The sequence below is a fragment of the Nuphar pumila genome, chromosome 8 (genome assembly GCF_984573655.1).
Source record: "Nuphar pumila chromosome 8, dmNupPumi1.hap1.1, whole genome shotgun sequence".
NCBI lineage: Eukaryota > Viridiplantae > Streptophyta > Magnoliopsida > Nymphaeales > Nymphaeaceae > Nuphar > Nuphar pumila.
Window position 1 is genome coordinate 46,412,446 of NC_143256.1, and position 20,876 is coordinate 46,433,321.

Genomic DNA, 20,876 nt, shown 5'->3' on the forward strand with positions numbered 1-20,876 from the left:
CCCCATTACGATGTAGCTTCCAAAGATTCCCCGGGTCTGTCGACCAAGGGTATAGGCTTGCGCACAAAAGGGGCAGGGGATCGGCCCCTACTGGCAAACAAAAAGGCAGGGGCCGATGGCCCCTGTTAGCAAACAGAAAGGCAGGGGCCAATGGCCCCTGCTGGCACACAGAAAGGCAAAGGCCGATGGCCCCTGCTGGCAAACGAAAGGCAGGGGCCTATGCCCCTGCTGACCAAAGAAAGGCAGGGGCCATAGGCCCCTGCTGGCAAACAAAAGGCAGGGGCCTATGCCCCTGCTGACCAAAGAAAGGCAGGGGCCATAGGCCCCTGCTGGCAAACAAAAGGCAGGGGCCTATGCCCCTGCTGACGAAAGAAAGGCAGGGGCCATAGGCCCCTGCTGGCAAATGAAAGGCAGGGGCCTATGCCCCTGCTGACCAAAGAAAGGCAGGGGCCATAGGCCCCTGCTGGCAAACAAAAGGCAGGGGCCTATGCCCCTGCTGACGAAAGAAAGGCAGGGGCCATAGGCCCCTGCTGGCAAATGAAAGGCAGGGGCCGATGGCCCCCTGCTGGTGCAAAAGAAGGGCAGGGGCCATGGGCCCCTGCTGGCAAATGAAAGGCAGGGGCCGATGGCCCCTGCTGGCGCAACAAAAAGGGGCAGGGAGGAGGGGCTCGACCCCTCCCCTGCCGTAGCAGAGAGCAGGGAAGAGGGGCCCAGCCCCTCCCCTGCCGTACGGAAGTAGGGAGGGGGCTCTGCCCCTCGCCTGCCGTACGAAAGCAGGGAGGAGGCTCAGCCCTCCCCTCCCTGTGCAACGAAGAACCGAGGGGGGGGAGGAATGGGAGAGAGAGAGAGAGACGGAAAAAAAGGGAGAAGAAGAGGAGGGAGAACGTACCTGGTGGTCGGCGGCGGCGGCGGCGGAGAGAGGTCGCAAATGGCGGCAGCAGACGAGCGAGGGAGAGTCGGGAGGCGGTGAGGGAGAAGAGACAGCGAGGGGGAGGGTTTCGTATTTGAAACCCCCCCTGCCTTAGCTTTTTAAAGGCACGAGGGAGGCGGTGCCTCCATTGGGTCCGGGTCGGGTCTGGGTCCGGATCCGACCCGAATCCTAACCATTTTTTTTTTTTTTTTTTTTTTTTTTTTTTAACGGGTTGTTACATCCTACCCTCCTTAAAAATAATTTCGTCCGCGAAATTTTTATTCCTTACACTGGTCAAAATACAAGTCAGGGTATTTTTCCCTGATATCCGACTCGGGCTCCCATGTACATTCATTTATTCCATGGTGTTGCCAACGTACTTTTACAAGAGAAATCGTCTTCGATCTGAGCACTTGGTCTCGACGGTCAACGATTGCCACTGGTCTTTCCTCGAACGTCAAGTCCTTTTGGATATCCACATCATCATAATGAATGATGTTTGATGGGTCGTGAACGTATCTTCTCAGCATAGATACGTGGAAGACGTCGTGGATCTGAGCGTACTGAGGAGGCAGCGCAACACGATAAGCCGCCTCACCGATCCGATCCAGGATCTCAAAAGGTCCGACGAACCGGGGACTCAGCTTTCCTTTCTTCCCAAAACGGAAAACGCTCTTTGTAGGAGATACCTTAACAAAAACCATATCTCCTGTTGAGAACTCCAGCTCTCTACGTCGACGATCAACGTAACACTTCTGCCGACTCTGCGCGGTACGCAAACGTTCCCTGATCATCTGCACTTGCTGAGTATAGTGCTGTAGCACTATAGGTGAATCTAACATCCGCTCACCAACCTCATCCCAGTAAACAGGTGATCGACAAGGCTTCCCGTACAAAGCTTCGTACGGGGCCATATCGATACTCGCATGATAACTATTATTGTACGCGAATTCTGCCAACCCGGTATGAGAGTCCCATTCTCCCTTCCAGTCTAACATGCACGCTCGCAGCATGTCCTCCAAAGTCTGAATCGTGCGTTCAGATTGTCCGTCGGTCTGAGGGTGGAAAGCGGTGCTGAATTTCAGTTTCGTGCCCAAGGCCAACTGCAGTTGTCCCCAAAACCTGGAGGTGAACCTCGGGTCACGATCGGAGATGATTGACATAGGAACACCGTGCAATCTCACAATCTCCCTGACATAGAGATCTGCCAAGCTGTCCAGGGACTGACTGAGCCGAAAAGGGAGGAAATGCGCCGATTTAGTGAGTCGATCCACGATCACCCAAATCGCATCGTGTTTCCTCCGCGTCCTTGGCAAACCGACGATGAAGTCCATCGTGATGTCCTCCCACTTCCATTGTGGAATCTCCATCTGCTGCATCACTCCGCCTGGTCGCTGGTGCTCGATCTTAACCTGTTGGCAAGTCAAACACTTCGAAACGTATTCGGCTACGTCCCGCTTCATTCCACTCCACCAATATCTGCGCTGCAAATCTTTGAACATCTTTGTGCCGCCCGGGTGAATCGTGTACCTGGACTTGTGGGCTTCAGCGAGAATCTCATCTCTCAAAATAGGGTCTTTTGGCACCCAGAGACGATCCTTACGCCATACACCTCCTTCCTCACTCAGACGAAAGGGGGTATCGGCCCGCTGCGCTAGAGCCTTCAGCTTTTCGTACTGCTCATCGCTCTTTTGACTAACAAAGATCCTAGATAATAGCTCAGGTTGAGCTACCATGCTGGAAAGACTGATCGAAACTGGAGTGACTGCAAACGGTTCCCACGATATCAAATCCTCGATCAGCTTCCACCCCGCAAATAACAAATTAACGGAAACGCTGGGAGACTTGCGGCTCAGAGCGTCGGCCACAACGTTCGCTTTTCCCGGGTGGTAGGACAAGGTAAAGTCGTAATCCTTGAGGAATTCCAGCCAACGCCGCTGCCTCATATTCAGCTCCTTCTGTGAGAACAAATATTTTAGGCTCTTATGATCTGTAAAAGCCTCGAACCGCTCCCCATACAAATAGTGCCGCCATATCTTCAATGCGAAGACCACCGCTGCTAACTCCAAATCATGAGTCGGATAATTCTTCTCATGTATTTTAAGTTGGCGCGATGCATAGGCGATCACTCTATCGTTCTGCATTAAGACGCAACCCAAGCCTGTCCCGGAAGCGTCGGTGTAAATCACGAAGCCGCCTTGACCCGAAGGTAAGGCCAAAATAGGAGCAGTCGTAAGACGTTCCTTCAACATCAGAAAACTGTTCTCGCACATGTCATCCCACACGAACCTAGCTTCTTTCTTCAGGAGTTGCGTCAAGGGTAGAGAGATCTTAGAAAAGTCCTGGATAAATCTTCGATAATACCCAGCTAATCCAAGAAAACTCCGAATGTCACGAACATTCCTCGGTTGCTGCCAACTGAGTACAGCCTCGACTTTCGCTGGATCCACGGACACACCTTCCTTGGAGATGACATGTCCCAAAAACATGATCTCCTCGAGCCAAAACTCGCACTTAGAGTACTTAGCGTACAAACGCTCCTTTCGCAAAGTTTCGAGAATAACTCTCAAGTGCTCACGATGTTGCTCCCAGCTATCGGAATACACCAAGATGTCGTCAATGAACACGATCACGAAGGTGTCCAAGAAGGGTTTGAACACCCTATTCATGAGATCCATGAACGCTGCAGGAGCGTTAGTGAGTCCGAAGGGCATGACCGTAAATTCGTAATGCCCATACCTGGTCCGGAAGGCCGTCTTGGAGATATCATCTCCCTTAATTCTGAGTTGATGATACCCAGATCTAAGGTCGATCTTTGAGAAGATCTTGGCCCTCTGCAACTGATCGAACAGATCCTCGATGCGTGGCAACGGGTACTTATTCTTTATTGTCGCCTGGTTGAGCATCCGATAGTCGATGCACAATCGCAAAGATCCGTCTTTCTTCTTCACAAACAAGACAGGAGCTCCCCAAGGCGAGACGCTGGGGCGGATGAATCCCTGATCCATCAACTCCTGCAACTGCTTCTTGAGCTCTTCGAGCTTGGCTGGTGCCATCCGATATGGAGCCTTAGAAATTGGCGCAGTACCCGGCAGCAACTCGATGTTGAACTGCACCTCACGAGGTGGAGGAAGGCCTGGCAGTTCCTCCGGGAAGACGTCTGGAAAATCTCGCACAACCTCCAAGTCTCCCATCGAGACTCGCGTCGGCTCGGACTGGACGACACTAACCAGAAAGGCAGTGCATCCCTTCCTGAGGTAGCTTTGCGCCTTCAGCGACGAAATCAACTTGCTTGCCCGAACAGGTTTCACGATCTTGAATTCCACCTTGGGCATTCTCGGGGGAGACAAAACAATCTTGCTATCTCTGCAAAAAATCTTGGCATGATACTTGTGCAGCCAATCCATGCCTAGGATGACGTCAAATTCCGTCATCACTAGCAGGATAGCACAAACCGGTAAATGCCAATCTGCCAGGACTACGTCCAACTCTGGTACGTAGGTCGCACAAACAGTATTTTTTCCAATCGGGTTATACACTTCAAGGGTATTATGTAAGGGTTTTACAGGTACGCGCAAAAACTCGGCAAAATTTACCGAAATAAAAGAGTGTGTGGCACCACAATCAAAAAGCACAAAAGCCGCTTGGTTAGCGACAAAAAGGGTACCTTGCACTAGGTCGCCCTTGGTCAGCTGCTCGGCCTTGGCTGAGTAGACGCGTCCCGGTGCCCTCCTTTGACCGCTCGCCTGCGGTTGCGGCGTCTGATACTGCTGTTGGGACTGTGGTGGCCGAGGGAGCAGAGGTGCTCCGCTGGTCTGCCTGGCGTCGTCAGCCGCCTTTTTGCGACAGTCGCGCGCGTAGTGGCCCATCTTGCCACAATACAGGCATCCGCCTGTGTCGAGCGGGCACGCCTGCCCGATGTGGGATCGACCGCACCTGGGGCACACATTGCTCGTCTGCTGCCTGGCTGGAGGGTTGCCCTGAGGCCGCTGACGCTTCGAAGGAGGATATCGTCTCCTTCCTCCTTCGCTCTTCACAGGAAGGAACGATCGTTTGCCTGGGTCACCGGAAGGTGTCTTCGGCTCACCACCCGTAGCGGGTGGCCTCCTGCCCTGTGTACTCTTAGTGCGCTCCCAGGCCTCACTCAGGAGGGTGGCAGCAGCAACTGCCGCAGAGAAGGTCGAGGGCATGCTGGTTAGGACCCGATGCATGAGCCCCTCCTTTAGCCCCCGAACAAACTTTCCTGCTCGCTCGCGATCATCCGCGAACAGGTTGGGACAATAGGGTTCTAAGCGCTGGAATTTGGCGATATAATCCGTCAAACTCGAATTGCCTTGGCTGAGCTCCAAGAACTCCACCTTCTTCTTCTCCCTCGCATGAGGCGGGAAGTAGTTCCCCAAGAAAGCCTTTCTAAAAGCTTCCCAAGGAATGGGCGAAATTCCCGAAAACTGCATACTCCGGGCCATGTCCCACCAACTGCGGGCATTCTCCTTCAGCCTAAAGGTCCCGAATAACGTCTTCTTGTCATCGGGCACTGACAAGACCTCGAACACTCGTTCCACCTCCTTCACCCAGTTATCGGCCATGTCTGGGTCGGGCTTGCCATCGAAGGTCGGGGGGTCAAGCTTCAGGAATTTCTCACACGTCACTGCGGTATGCGGCTTCGGCTCAGAAACGGGCGCTGGTTCCCTTTGAGAACGAATCTGGTCTCGCATAGCCGCTGCTAGGGAACTTATGGAATCCAACACGAATCCCCGCTGATCTGACCAATCGTCAGCAGACCCTTCATTCGAGTTTCTTGCCATCCTTGGAGTAAACAAGGAATACCAATAATTAGAATTTTCAGGAGGCTCGAAATAAGCCAGAAACATAAGTACTATTCATGTTTAACATGAGTAGTTTAGGAAAACCCAGCAATGCTGGTACATAAGCAGAACGCGTCAAGCCTCTTAGCTTAACAATGCAAAAAAAACACCTACTAAGCAAAAAGAAAGGTATACTCACAGCGCGATGCGGATGCTCAATGGTCAAGAATCCTTACTTCCCTTAGCTCTGATACCAAGATGTAACACCCCAAAATTTCAACTTTCAAACCTTTCATAAAACAGGCAAGAGACTAAAAGAATCTCTTTATTTCAGAGTTGGTTTAAGAAATAAGCGGAAGCCCATCCTTTTGTTAATTTTAGAAAGGCAAGTTGACCACTTTGGGCACGTTAGCTGAAGAACCAAAACATACAACCCATGCTACTTGAAAAAGGCACTTTCATTAAAAGAAGGTTCCAAAAGTACAAAATTCGGATGTCCCAAGGAAAATCCATTACAAGACCCAAAAACATCAGGACGCGAGCTAAGAGCAGGAAGAAGAGAGTCTTGAAACCATCTTGCCATCGCGCCATCGCCCGTGAAGTGCCTATTCATCACCTGTACCCATAGACTGGGTTAGTTTCGCTAAAGAAACTAGTAGGTGCACAAGATAGACTACAAGGAAACTGAATTATGTACATTTCATTCAGTAGGTTACGCAGTTTAAAGTAGATAAGCAGTTAAACAGGTAAGCAATGCAAGCAGATAAATAGTGCAAACGCGTATGTAGTGCAAGCGAATCAGTAGTGCAAGCGAGTCAATAGTGCAAGCGAGTCCAAGTGAGTCAGTAGTGCAAGCGAGTGCAAGTGAGTCCAAGTGAGTCAGTAGTGCAAGCGAGTGCAAGTGAGTCTCACTACTCAACAACCAGTGTGAACAGACTTTATGTTTCGATATTACTGGCCCGCGGGTACGCGCAGGCAAAACGTAGAAACAACTGAGACTAGTTCGGGCGTCTGTTATTTTATGTATTTGAATAACCCGAAAAGCTAGTTGAGTCCGCTCCAGAGGGACGACTTTAGCCGAGAGAGGATTCCCCGAAGGAGGCAGTGCCACGGATGCATCCAACTTCTGCAGAAGTTTTGAGCTAACTATTGTAGCCCCTTTCCCCTAACTCCAATGACTGGGGAGGCCGGATCATTGCCCGTAGGGTGGTTGTTAACAACCTGTCCATTGGAGTTTGTACCGTCCTGTCCTCTCCCTTGACAGACCACTTGAAACGAACAGGTACGTTAGGGGTTGCTTAACTAACGACCCACTCTATGCTGTAGTCTTTAAACCACTCAAGCATCTTGCCTGTGAAGGCGAATGTGAGGCCATTTATGTGATTTCAGCATTGTGCATTTCGCACTGTTCGTGGTCGCACGACCGTCTCATCCGATCATCGCAGTACTAGACGTGTCGTGCACGACTACAAGTACTCTAGGATGAAGGGGGTATAGCTCCTCAAAAGAAGCCTCAACAGGAGTGTTTCACAAGGATGTAAAGTTTATCAACTTTACTATATCCTTTGAAACAGCAGTACCTTGTGCCAACATTATGCCTGCGATTTTCTAGAACCTCATCCGCTATCGGGGTATCTACATGCCTCGCATGACTCGACACCGGCCTCGATAGACGGGATACATGTTTCTCAACAGAACCTCCAACTCGTCTGCAGGACTGCATACTTAAGGAGTCAGGATCCTTGCAAGGTATCCCCCTCCTTAGACGAGGATGTAACGCTAGCTCCCATCTCAACTCTCGTCGCAAGAGAGAGAGGTGAATGCCTGAGGATTCCTTTAAGGCATATGCAAAGAGCAAAAACCTGTGCGGCATCTGCAATAGCAAAGCAGTAATAATACATACAAAAACAAGAGCCTAGGCGCAAAGCGCGGCGACAAGGTAAAGGCGGTAAGCAGAAGTGCGACACTGAACCTCGCCACGATGCGTGACGGCACATACAAACCATAAGCAAGAATGCAACACGAGATCTCGACGTGATACACGATGGTAAGTATAGACTGACATAAGGTAAAGGGCAAGGATCGTGAAACCGCGTCCTTGAGTTAAGTGCATACTCGTATAAATATATATATATATATATATATATATATATATATATATTTGTATATATATATATATATTCATTTTATTGATCGTTTTTAGTTTAATTGAACTTAATTCAATTATCCAAGTCTTTCGTACAATCTTCCCCTACCTTGGAGGGTTACGAGCTTGCCGACGTCTGCGGACGTACACAATTGACGGCTCGGGTCGCGGAGCGCGAATGAGATCCGTCGTAGCTGCGAATATGCGATATTAACATGCAAGCCCCGACAAAGCAAAAGCAAGGCAAAGACTCAACTTCTCCAATACATAGAGTTGGGGCCAACGGTCCCAAATGACTCAAAACCAAAAAGGATGGGGCAGGGCCAAATGAGCCTTGCCGCCCAAAGAGGGATGTAGTCAATGTGAGCAGATGACTCACGTTCACTAGGAATTCCTCGCTGGAGATCAACAATTGTAATAATCTGTCCCCATTACGATGTAGCTTCCAAAGATTCCCCGGGTCTGTCGACCAAGGGTATAGGCTTGCGCACAAAAGGGGCAGGGGATCGGCCCCTACTGGCAAACAAAAAGGCAGGGGCCGATGGCCCCTGTTAGCAAACAGAAAGGCAGGGGCCAATGGCCCCTGCTGGCACACAGAAAGGCAAAGGCCGATGGCCCCTGCTGGCAAACGAAAGGCAGGGGCCTATGCCCCTGCTGACCAAAGAAAGGCAGGGGCCATAGGCCCTTGCTGGCAAACAAAAGGCAGGGGCCTATGCCCCTGCTGACCAAAGAAAGGCAGGGGCCATAGGCCCCTGCTGGCAAACAAAAGGCAGGGGCCTATGCCCCTGCTGACGAAAGAAAGGCAGGGGCCATAGGCCCCTGCTGGCAAATGAAAGGCAGGGGCCTATGCCCCTGCTGACCAAAGAAAGGCAGGGGCCATAGGCCCCTGCTGGCAAACAAAAGGCAGGGGCCTATGCCCCTGCTGACGAAAGAAAGGCAGGGGCCATAGGCCCCTGCTGGCAAATGAAAGGCAGGGGCCGATGGCCCCCTGCTGGTGCAAAAGAAGGGCAGGGGCCATGGGCCCCTGCTGGCAAATGAAAGGCAGGGGCCGATGGCCCCTGCTGGCGCAACAAAAAGGGGCAGGGAGGAGGGGCTCGACCCCTCCCCTGCCGTAGCAGAGAGCAGGGAAGAGGGGCCCAGCCCCTCCCCTGCCGTACGGAAGTAGGGAGGGGGCTCCGCCCCTCGCCTGCCGTACGAAAGCAGGGAGGAGGCTCAGCCCTCCCCTCCCTGTGCAACGAAGAACCGAGGGGGGGGAGGAATGGGAGAGAGAGAGAGAGAGAGAGAGACGGAAAAAAAGGGAGAAGAAGAGGAGGGAGAACGTACCTGGTGGTCGGCGGCGGCGGCGGAGAGAGGTCGCAAATGGCGGCAGCAGACGTGCGAGGGAGAGTCGGGAGGCGGTGAGGGAGAAGAGACAGCGAGGGGGAGGGTTTCGTATTTGAAACCCCCCCTGCCTTATCTTTTTAAAGGCACGAGGGAGGCGGTGCCTCCATTGGGTTCGGGTCGGGTCCGGGTCCGGATCCGACCCGAATCCTAACCATTTTTTTTTTTTTTTTTAACGGGTTGTTACAATATATCCCTTCATGTGCACTTATTTCCATATATGAGCATCCATGTATCTAATTTCTCATATAAATACATGTCCATTGTTACATATCATTTAGCACCAATTTTAGCAATTTTGATATATATATACATATCTTCTTTGTATATATTATATATATATGTCTATTTCCTTGGTTATCTTGTACTAATTCTCATTTTGCAGGAAAATCTAGAAGATGTTGATTCCTTGGCTCCATTTCATTTTTTTTTTTTTTTTACTTTATGTTAGCAATGTAACAATCAAATGTAAACCTTGGAATAATATTTACTTTTACTGTTTAGATTAGGCTGCATCTCATATAGTTTGATTTCAGTAATATCCTGATTCTATGATGCATATATCTCAATTTTCAAAATTCACCGTGGATGAACACGAATGGCACGTGCACCAACTCTTAGAGAGTTGATGAACTCGGTGGAGTCCATATTTACGGCCCTAGTCGGAATATGGACGAGACCCAGATCCATCATCTTTCTACCAGTCACATTGAGCCTACACTCTTAGGCTATTTTAAAAATGCACATCGTATTTCCAATTTTTCAAAATATGGTGAATTAACTCAAGTAAACTCTGAACATATTCATGGCCACAGTCAGAATATGTGAAGGATTTATTTTGGCTTAATACACATTTTTCAACCAATTTTTCAGAAATCTTTTCAAAGTTCATTCATTCATTCCAATCATCTGCATCATTTGTTTTTCTCATGACTTTCTCAAGAAATTTTCACTTCATGGAAATCGATTCCTCAAGAAACTATGATGATATTCGGAGTTGGATTTTCCAAATCAAAGTTTTCCTGTGGTTTTCCTTGAAAATATTATTTTCTTAAGATAAGGGTTAAACCTGAACCTTTTGCAAAAGATCTGTTATTGTTAAAAGCTATTTTCAGTCTCAGCAATGAGGCACCCAAGAACAACCCCTTTTCAAGCTTTAGGGGCCCCCATTTTTATCCTTTTGCAAAAACCACTCTTGGACTTGTTGTGCAAAGTCTAGAGGCCCATCACAGTTTCCCTCGCTCCTCGAGGATTCTGTATCCATTCAGGCTAAGGATTAAACCTGTCACCTCGCTCCTCGAGGTGTAACCAAAAAACCTTCTGCGAGAGGTCGTCTGTTTTTAGAAAGCTGATTTTAGTCTCAGCAATGAGGCGCCCAAGATCATCCCTTTTCCAAGCTTTAGGGAATCCATTGATTTTCTCTTCTCGCAAACCCCTTTTGAATTTGTTCGTCCAAATTCCGAAGGCCCCCATCATGGTTTCTTCATCCGAGGATTCCGTATGGTCGTCCCTTTCAGGTTAAGGGTTAAACCTGAACCTCGCTCCACGAGGTACCTTCCGTTCAGGTTAGGGTTAAAACCTGAGTCCCATTCCGACAAGATATCCTTTCTAGTCCCATCACCGTTTCCTCGCTCCTCGAGGATTCTGCATCCATTCAGGCCAAGGATTAAACCTGTTGCCTTGCTCCTCGAGGTACCACCCAAACCTTCTGCGAGAGGTCGTCTATTTTTAGAAAGCTGATTTTAGTCTCAGCAATGAGGCGCCCAAGATCATCCCTTTTCCAAGCTTTAGGGAATCCCTTGTTTTTCTCTTCTCGCAAACCCCTTTCAGGATTTGTTCGTCCAAATTCTGAAGGCTCCATCACAGTTTCTTCATCCGAAGATTCCGTATCATCCCCCACTCAGGTCAAGGATTAAAATCTTAAATCTTCTTCTGATGATATGTTCCTTCCTGTCCCATCACGATTTCTTTGTTTAAAGAGTCCGTATGGTCATCCCTTTCAGGATAAGGGTGAAGCCTGAACCTCACTCCGTGAGGTACCTTCCTTTCAGGTTTGGGTTAAACCTGAGCCTCGTTTTGACGAGGCAATCCTCCTGTCCCATCATGGCTTTCCCCACAAAAGAATCTGTGCTCGTTGTACATCCATCCAGGAAAGGATCGTCATTGAGTTTCATGTCACGAGGCATTTCTCTCAAAATGTCCCATCGAGGTCTGCTTATATTCCTCCCCATCCAAATTATCTTGATCTATCTTCGTCCCATCCAGGTTAAGGGCTAAAACCTGAGTCATTCCAAAGGGCTGATCTTGTCTCACCCATGAGACTTGATCAAAATTCTTATCTCTCACCATCCCTGAAATTTTTCACCCAAAGTCCCATTACGATTTCCTCATTTCTATCATTCAGTCGTATCATTGTCGAGGATTTCATCCCCCCAGGACCATTCAAGATAAGGTTTCAAGCCCAAAGAGCCGTGTTTTCAAAATAAGTCTTCCACACCCAGCTCGGATCAGCTGACTGGGGCATTTTTCAAAATTTGGAGTGTTTCTTTGCCACTAAGCTCGGCTTTCAACCGGCTTAGTAGCAAAGAAGGGCATCTGTGACACCCCAAATTTTTCAAAATGTTGTAAATATCCTCTTTCTGCCCTTTGCCCCCATTTTCTGGGTAATTGAGTCAGTTTTAAATCTAAATTCCCTTTTGTTTCTCAAAATTTGGTTGAAATTAAATTAATTTTCCATATCTGACTCAATTTCGGATCCGGATCCATTATCAAAATCCAAATCTGAGCTTCATTATCCAATTTTAAATTAAATTCTCAAAATTACCAAAATAATCTTTTGAAAAGCTCAGACACTTCGTCCGGTATCCGTTTGGATCCATCGAGTTGTATTTCTCGATTCGAGGTTTAAAACTCAAATATTTCCTCAAAACTTGGGTCAAAACCCATTTTCTGAAGAAATTTCCTCAAAAATAGCCTTGAAAACCTTCTCTTGTAAATATTTCTCAAAAATACAAAAACAAATAGTTGAAATCCTTGTTTTTCCGTAAATTTTAAGATTTTATTCCAAAAATATCAAAAAGATATATAAAATTAAGAAAAGAACAAAAAAATATATAAAAGAAAAGAAACAAAATCGGATCTTGAAAGAGGAAGAAGAAGAAAAGAAGAAGGGTAGTTTTTGCAAAAGCCTTTGAAAAAGAGCTGGCCTTTGAAATTTTAAGAAAATGAGAGGATTGTTGGCGAAAAAAAAAAAAATCGCATTAGGGTTACGAAGGCTCTCTCCATCGCCTTTTGGGTTTTCTCTCCGCCAAACCCTCCAGAAGCTTCACCTTCCCCCCCCCTTATTCTTGCCTCTCTCTCTCTCCATGGCCAGAACTCCTCCCATGTGCGATCCGGTTGCCCCATCGCCCTCCATCTCCGAATCTTCCTTCTCCACCCTTGATTCCCAACAAAATCTCCTTCTCGAATTATCCTTCATCGTCCTCCATCCCATGGCCATCGATCGCCCTCGCCTCGTCCTCACCCGTCAATCTCCAACAAGAACCCCCTTTCTTCTGGACTTTTCCTGCTCTATAAAAGAGGCGCAATGAGAGGGGAGAAGGGATCGAGAGTTAACCCATTGGCAACCACCATCCACACTCACGCAGCACCCTTTGCCTCTCACGTCTATCGTTTCAGATCGACCTTCCATCATCACCCAAGCCTCTTCTGAAGAGGAGACTTCAAGTCGAGCGCCCATCTTCCCCATTCTTACTCAAACCCCCTCTTTCGGAGTCCCAACGAAAAAAAAAAAACAAACAAACAGAAAGAAGCCGAGCTCTGCAGCAGGGTCGTGGTGTTCTCTCATTTCAGCTTTCTTGATCTCTGCAAGCAAGGCACCCTCTCAGTAGTAACCCGAAACAAATCACCCCACAGCAATCAGAGGTAAGTGCATCATCTCTTTCCCCCTTTTTCTTTTTTTCCTTTTCTGTTCTGTTGTCCCTTCATGTTGTCTATGCCCGTTACCCCCTATTAATCACTCTAGCTCTTCTGTTGTGAATTTCCTACGTTCGAATCTATCGGCGCATCCGTGAGGGAATTGGGTCGACTATAGCGATGCCAATCCCTCTCTTATGCAACAATAATGGAGCTATTACGCTCAAACATTTTTTTTTTTTGGATTTCACTCCATATAATATTGTTATCATCCCCTCTCCTCATATCCGGTCGTCGTTTAAAACTTGTATTTCATTGGATGGATCCATGTATCCATCAAGTCATGGCAGGTCACAATTGAGAGTTCGGCATGATCTCTGGTTCTGGAGGTTGAGGGCGTTATTTGATTTTTGATTATCTGCTGGTATTGATTCCCACTTCCTGCTTGGGTTATTGCACAACTTTGGCTCTCTTTCTTTTCCTTCCCTTGCCCATTTTGAAGCAGAATCGACCCACGTATACGGTGATGGCCTGCATTTTATAACATCAGTGTGTTCTCTACTGATTCCCATATCACACAGTATTTTATCAAATACCAGCAGTCAAAGATCTGTAGTGTATCTGTAAGCCTCAGTGATTTTATCGGTGCTTTGATTTTGATGGCTGACCAATATGATGTCATCGAGGTTTCACTAATGCTTGATTTCGATTTCGGATGAGATAATATCTCGTTATTTCCTATGAGGTTGACGCTACTGCGTTTCTTTTTTTTTTTTTTTTCTTTTCCTTTCTTCTTTTGACTCCTTCCATAAGCCTATATCCCCCTTTTAGACATCGGTGTTGGTTGTCACTCACTATGTTATGTACATGTCAGCATAGTATCACCTTAGATTTCATCAAGTGTGTATAGCAGATTAAGATTATGGTCGTAAGCAGCAATTGCTTATTAGCCTTGGTATCTGGTTATGGTTCTTCATGCCTTATTCTTGATTGCAATCACGATTATCAGAATACTGTGCCGTTAATCTACTTACTGCTATAGTTTGCCTATTTAATCCATTAACTATCAGTTTGAATTCATCTGTTGTTTTAGGTTGTTGTGTGCTATTTGCTTGATCTAAGCTGTTGCTTTAATGATTCAAAGCTTGCTTCACTCACTTATTAATTTTAATATGCTGTTCATTTATATCATTCATTGTTTACTGGAATCATTTATTGTGTACTTTGGTATATTTGTTATCTCAATCATCTGATATTTGCCTAACTTTTGTACTATTTATCCAAGGTGTTTGTCCATTTTCTGTCTACCTAATTCATGGCATCCAACAATGTTGCATTTGTGTTTCCTGTCCTCATATACCCCCTCCATTTCCTATGTTACCCCTTTTGTTCATGTGTCAATGGAGATTCGGACTCACTGGAAGTCTGTATCCACTGTGTTTTACCAAGCCTATGTGAGTTCGTCACATCCACAGCAATGCGTAAAACAGAGATTGGTGGGTCAAAGATCCTGCTGTGCTGTGTCTTGATGTATACTAGAAAGTTACGTTGCGTAATATCGACGTCTTCAGAGTTGGCGTATCTCCTGCAAAATGTGTTCAGGAAGTGTTGACCAAGGATGTAATGTTGATGACGTGCACAGGATTGCGGTGAAATTTTCCTTTGCAGCAAGACAACAATGTCCTCAAAATAAAATCAACCAACTGCATATTCTAACACCCCTGTTGTATCTTTTTTTTATTTTTTTTTAGTAGCGCTTTGAATTTTTATGGTTTCGTTTTAACCCATCCACCGAGGTATCAATCCCTTCCAATATCTAAGTTACACAAGCCCAACAACATCCAATTGCTATACCAGATTAATTAATCTCACCTCTCACATTGTCACATTTTTTTTATTATTACACTCCCTGCATATCTACATTGTTTAGATATTCCATATTTACAGAAATGTGGGTATATATCTGCACAACATTTTTTTTTTTTTTAGATTGTATTCCATAACATATAAAATGCCCATTGTTCAGGGCCATATTCTTCCATATTAGCTACACAACCCTTGCTTCGTTTGCATATATATGGCTCACAGCATATCACATTTTCTTTTCTTTTTTTCTTTTTCATAACAAGTCAATTGACATACCTTCAACAATTCATCTATTTTCCCTAGGCATATTCACCACACCCAAGCCTATAGCCTCTGGTATGTTGTATCTCACATACATTGAGATTGAGCTGTCAGAATTTAGTAATTTGCCATGTAAAAATACTTCCAGTTCTCTGCACTCATTGTCAATACCCAATGGTCTCCAGAGGCACCTGCATCTTCTTATGTACAGCACCTTTGCTGTCCAGCCATGTCTGTTGCAACCATCTCCTGATGGTAATATTCCCGGTCATGGCTGCTACATCTATTTTTGCATCCATAGTTGTCTCATACCCAGGATCTCCTTCCACCAGTTAGGTTTCATACCACCTACTTCATTCTCTGCATGTCACACATTTTCCACGTAAGCACCAACATCATACATTACTTCCTTCACTGCCCTTGCAGTGTCAGCAGCATGTTACTCATCCTTTTCACTGTTTCGTACTCACTACAGTATTTATACATCACCTGTCACCATGTATAAGGCCTTCCCATAGTGGCATGCCTTCATTTGCATCATTCTCATAGCTCCATCATGCATCTGCTGGAGCATTTCCCTAATAAAAGATCCATTTCTAGACATGCATATGCTCAACATTTTTTTCAATACATTATATGTCTCTCTCCTTCACATAGATGTTCATGTAGGTTGTCACACTCATTCCCTACCAAACTTAGGATAGCATAAATATTTTTCCATACACATTCTGATGTATATTCTCTTATATACCTATTAGGTTGTCAATATAACACTTTTTTTTTTCTTACATGTTGTCTATTGTGTTCTTGTTTCGTACTGACCATGTTTTGCAGGTATATGTGGAAAACACTGCTTTCTTCCTTAGTTCAAGAGTCTTATCATTTCAATTCAATTCCCAAATTGTAATAGATAGAGTATAATGAGAAAATTTACATTTTCTGCATTAGATAGGATGAATGAGCATTGTAAATGCCACGAATTGCTTGTTTTCATGCTTTCACCTTTATTTCTCAAAATCTCACATTGGTGGAACACGAATGGCACGTGCACCATCTCATAAGAGGTAATTGATCCTAAGTCGATGATCCACATCAATGGCCATAGTCAGGGTGTGGACAAAACTTAGGATTTTTATCTTTTACGAAATAACACTGGATCCACACTGGATCCAATTTTCAAAATTCATCATATTTTCTTAAATATTTTCTTTTTTTCCCCTTTTATTAGAATTTAACTTAAAATTAACTCAAAATATATACCAATGGCCATAGTCAGGGTATATTGAGAGTTAATTTCATTTTAAATTCTATAAAAGCACCAAATGTATTTTATTCTTCTCTTGAATTTAAATATAGATTATTACATAATACATTCAATGACCATAGTCAAGGATGTATTATATCTTCAATCTTATTTTAAATTCATTTAAAGAATGAAATAGCTTTTCAAAATCCAATTTCAAAATTCTTTTAATTCATTCATCATTTAGGATAGAACTGCATCATATTTTCAAAATTACTTTTTCAAAACTCCAAGTGATGTAAATATCTTCTTCAATCAATCTTCAATCCTATTCATCTTTTTCAATTCTATTTTCCATCTGAGAGTCCAATTTAACTTTGAAGATTTCAATTTCATTTCATATTCAAAATTTCCAATTCAAATTCAATTTCAAAGTCCAATTTTACTTTGAAACTTCAAATTCATTTTCAAAAGCTCCAATCAAACTCAAAGTTCAATTTAACTTTGAGATTCTTGATTCATTTCAGGCTTCAAATCCCAGGTCTAAATTGACTTTGGAATTCATCTATATATTCAAAATTCAATGTCTAAAATTCCTTTTCCCAAATTCAAATCAGACTTAGAAATTCTTGATTTCTCTTCTGAATTTAACTCCAAATCCATTTTAAGATCCAAAATTCAACACTCATATTGGATCTCAGACTTCAGATCCAATTCCCCTTTAGGATCCAAAATCCAAAACTTCACTTTGGGTCTCAGACTTCAGATCCAAGTCTGTCTTAGGATCCAGAATCCAACTTCACTTTTGGATCTTAGATTTCAGATCCAATTCCATCTTAGGGTCCAGAGTCCAATTCAACTTTGGATCCCAGACTTCAGATCTAATGTCATTTCTTGAATCTCAGATCTTAAAACCATTATCCGATTCCATTTCTAAATTTCAAATCCAAGTCCATTTCCAGATCTCAATTCAAATCCCTAAATCCATCTTCTATTCTTAAACACCATTTAGATTTCTCAGATCCATTCTAAATTTAAGATTTCCAATTTCAAAATCTAGATTCAATTCCATCTCAAGTATTCATTTCCTTTCCTAAATTCAAATTCAAATTCAAATTCAAAAGTCCATTTCTGACTTTGAAATTCCATTTTCTTTCATTTCAAAACTTCAAATCTTTCTCTTCAAAATCAATATTTATTTCCCAAACTCTGAATACTTAGAACCTCTCTGATCTATCTCAAGTTCTAAGTTAAATTTAAATCATTTCTTCATTTCTTTGCCAAAGTTCATCTCAGAATACTTGGAAATTTCTAAACCAATTTTCGAAAGAGCATTCATCCTTGCATTGCACAAGCATGATTCTCTATGCATTTTAGATTTAGGATAAATTCTTAGATTATATTTAGGCAAAGCAAAAGGCATAGACTCGATCCTTGGTTCGATTACCCCTGGTAAAGGCGCCAGGAACGGTCAAACCTCGTACCGACGAGCGAATTCCGTCTCTCCATTTTCCCGCAAATTTTCAAAACGGAGGCGAGTTAAATTTCTAAATATTTTCAAATCAAGGTCAAGTGAAAACCCGCAAAAGAGTTCTTCTTCTCTCTCTCTTTCTTTCTTTTCTCTTCTCTCTTTCTTTTCTGCCTTTTATTCTTCTCCCTTCAAAAAGGAGGAAAATAAGAGGTCAAAAAAAGGAAAAGAGAAGGAAGAGAGAGAAACCAAAAGAGAGAATAGGAAAAATTTTGCGATGATCACATGCGTCCTTGTTTGTATATCTGTGATTGTGTGATATTTTATCTCTTATATTTTCCAAAACCCTGGGTATATATTATTCAAATTTTCCTTTTGTTTTTGAAACCCAGGTGTATTTTCCTTTCCCTTCTTCTAAATTTCTTCTGATCCTTCCTGCAAGTTCTTCAAATTTTAAATCTTTACCATTTACTCTCAAATTTCATTTTTTCTCTTATTTTCTTCTGATTTTATATTCTTGTTTATATTTTCATAAAATTCTCTTTCCAACATGAGATATCCTTTTCAAAATGATATTTTCTTTCATATTTTTAGTTGGTTACTCTCCCTCGTAGAGTAAACAACACAATTGTCACAAAAATTTGTGGCGACTCAATCCCTAGTAATGGGATACAATTTTTAATAGAGTTCAACCTAAATCCTTCCTTTTGTCAAAACTTCTCGAAAAAGTTTCTTTGGTCTAAAAACCTCCACTTTCCACCACAGAGAGAGCGCTGATATTCAAAAATGGTTCAGACTAGAGCTGGAAAAGAAACAGTTCCTCAACACAGCGACAGTGAGGCGGAAGGGATGAGCTCTCCTAAATCAGTCAGGGGACTCTAAACACCCCAAATTTTCACTCACCTCCCCGACATCTTCACCAAACATCATCATTCAACCTTTGAAATCGCCGGAGGGCAAAATGGTCATTTTCTGAGCCCGAACCTTGCAAAAGTCTAAATTTCATTTGCAACTCTCAAAATTTCTTTATTTTTATCTCAGAGATTCAAAATTTTACTCCTGACAGGAGACAAGAATCTCCAAGTCTTGGTTCAAGATTCTATTGCATAAGACATGACATTGCATATCATTGCATGAGCATTTCATATCACTGCACTGCACAACATGTCATTTCGAGGTCCAGAACTCTTGATTTCAAAATTTTCAATCCATATTCGAGTTTCAACTCTTTTCAAAATTGTTTTCAAAACCCTGGGTCTTCAAAATTATCAATTCTTCCCATTTTACCCCCAGGATTCTGAATTTCAAAATATTTTTTCAGGAAAACGATCTGGATAGTTTCCAATATGAATTTCAGCCACTTCAACTCAGATTTTGCCCTTTTGTTAGCTATTTCAAATATCTTCCTTTTACAAAATCGCCCTACAGGAGCCAACTCTTTCCAAAAATTCCTGTTTTACCAATTAGTCCAGATTTTATGAAAATTCCAAAAAGAAGTTGTTGTTTTATCATTATTTCAATAAAGAAGCAATGTGGGACCCACACTGAGGTGGTGTTACACAAGCTTTTCTTTTGAAAATTTGAATTTTGAAAAACCCAAAAATATAGGAGCCTTGTCCCCTGGATTGGCGCCACTTGTCTTTTCTCTCTCCTCCCATTTCCATGCCAAGTGTCAGTGTGGGGCTACCTTAAGAAGCCGCCACATGTCATCCCATTTATCTGCCATGTGTTAGTATCCACCATACCTATCATGCGCCATGTGTCATTTCAAAGAACACCAGGAGATCCCAAGTGTCATAGGTTGTCCTGTCTAGAAAAAGTGGAGGCTTGTCTCCTCTGAGGTGGCGCCACTTAAAGTGTGTCTCCTGCAGAGGACACGTGACAACCTCTCCCTCCTTCAGAAAAAGTAGCCTGACACATGTCTCTCCCTACCTTTCTCAGAAAAATAGGAGACACGTGTCACTCCTAGCTTCCTCCAGAAAAGGTAGGCTTGTCCCCTCTGAGGTGGCGCCATTTGAAGTGTGTCTCCTGCAGAGGACACATGTCATTCTCTGCTCTTCTCAGAAAAAGTAGATGCCATGTGTCATTTCCTGCTCTCTTCAGAAAAAGCTAGAATTCAAATATTCAAATCTCTCCATAGGTGGCGCAAATCCTGAACTTCTACCTTTTTCATTTTGTCTGAGATGGCGCCACATGGCTTGGGCCTCCTTCTCTCCCCTCTGCCACGTGTCATTCTCTGCTTCTTTCAGAAAAAGCAGGTGACACATGTCCCCTTCTACCTCCTTCAGAAAAAGTAGAGGACACATGTCACTCTTGGCTTCCTTCACAAAAGCAACCATTCAAAAATTTTAAGACAAGAGCTAGGTGGCGAAAATCCTGGAGTTCTACCTTTTTCTACTTGGCCAAGATGGCGCCACATGTTCCTTGCCTTTCCTAACTGCCACATGGCATCGTAGGAGCCATTCTGAGGAAATGCCACATGTCCATCCTTCATTCCTCCAGAGCCAACCTCCATTTGAAATTCAAATTCACCTTCTGAGGTGGCGCCATTTGAGAAGACTTCTCCAGACAGCTGACACTTGTCTGCAACATGTCCAAACCTCCCTGTATCAGAAAAAGTAGAAAAACCCCCCTCTGAGGTGGCGCATTTTGCTTCCTCCATTCATGTTCTCCTACCACATGGCATCGTAGGAGCCACTCTGTGGAAATGCCACATGTCAGCCTCTCCTTTCCTGCAAAAAAGTAGAATTTGAATTCCTCTGAGGTGGCACAGCCTGCTTCCTCCACTCCTATCCTTCTGACACATGTCAAGAGCCTCCAGAGATGGTGCCACATGGCATGCTCCTACTGTTTCCAGCTTTACACCTCAGAACACCTTTTGA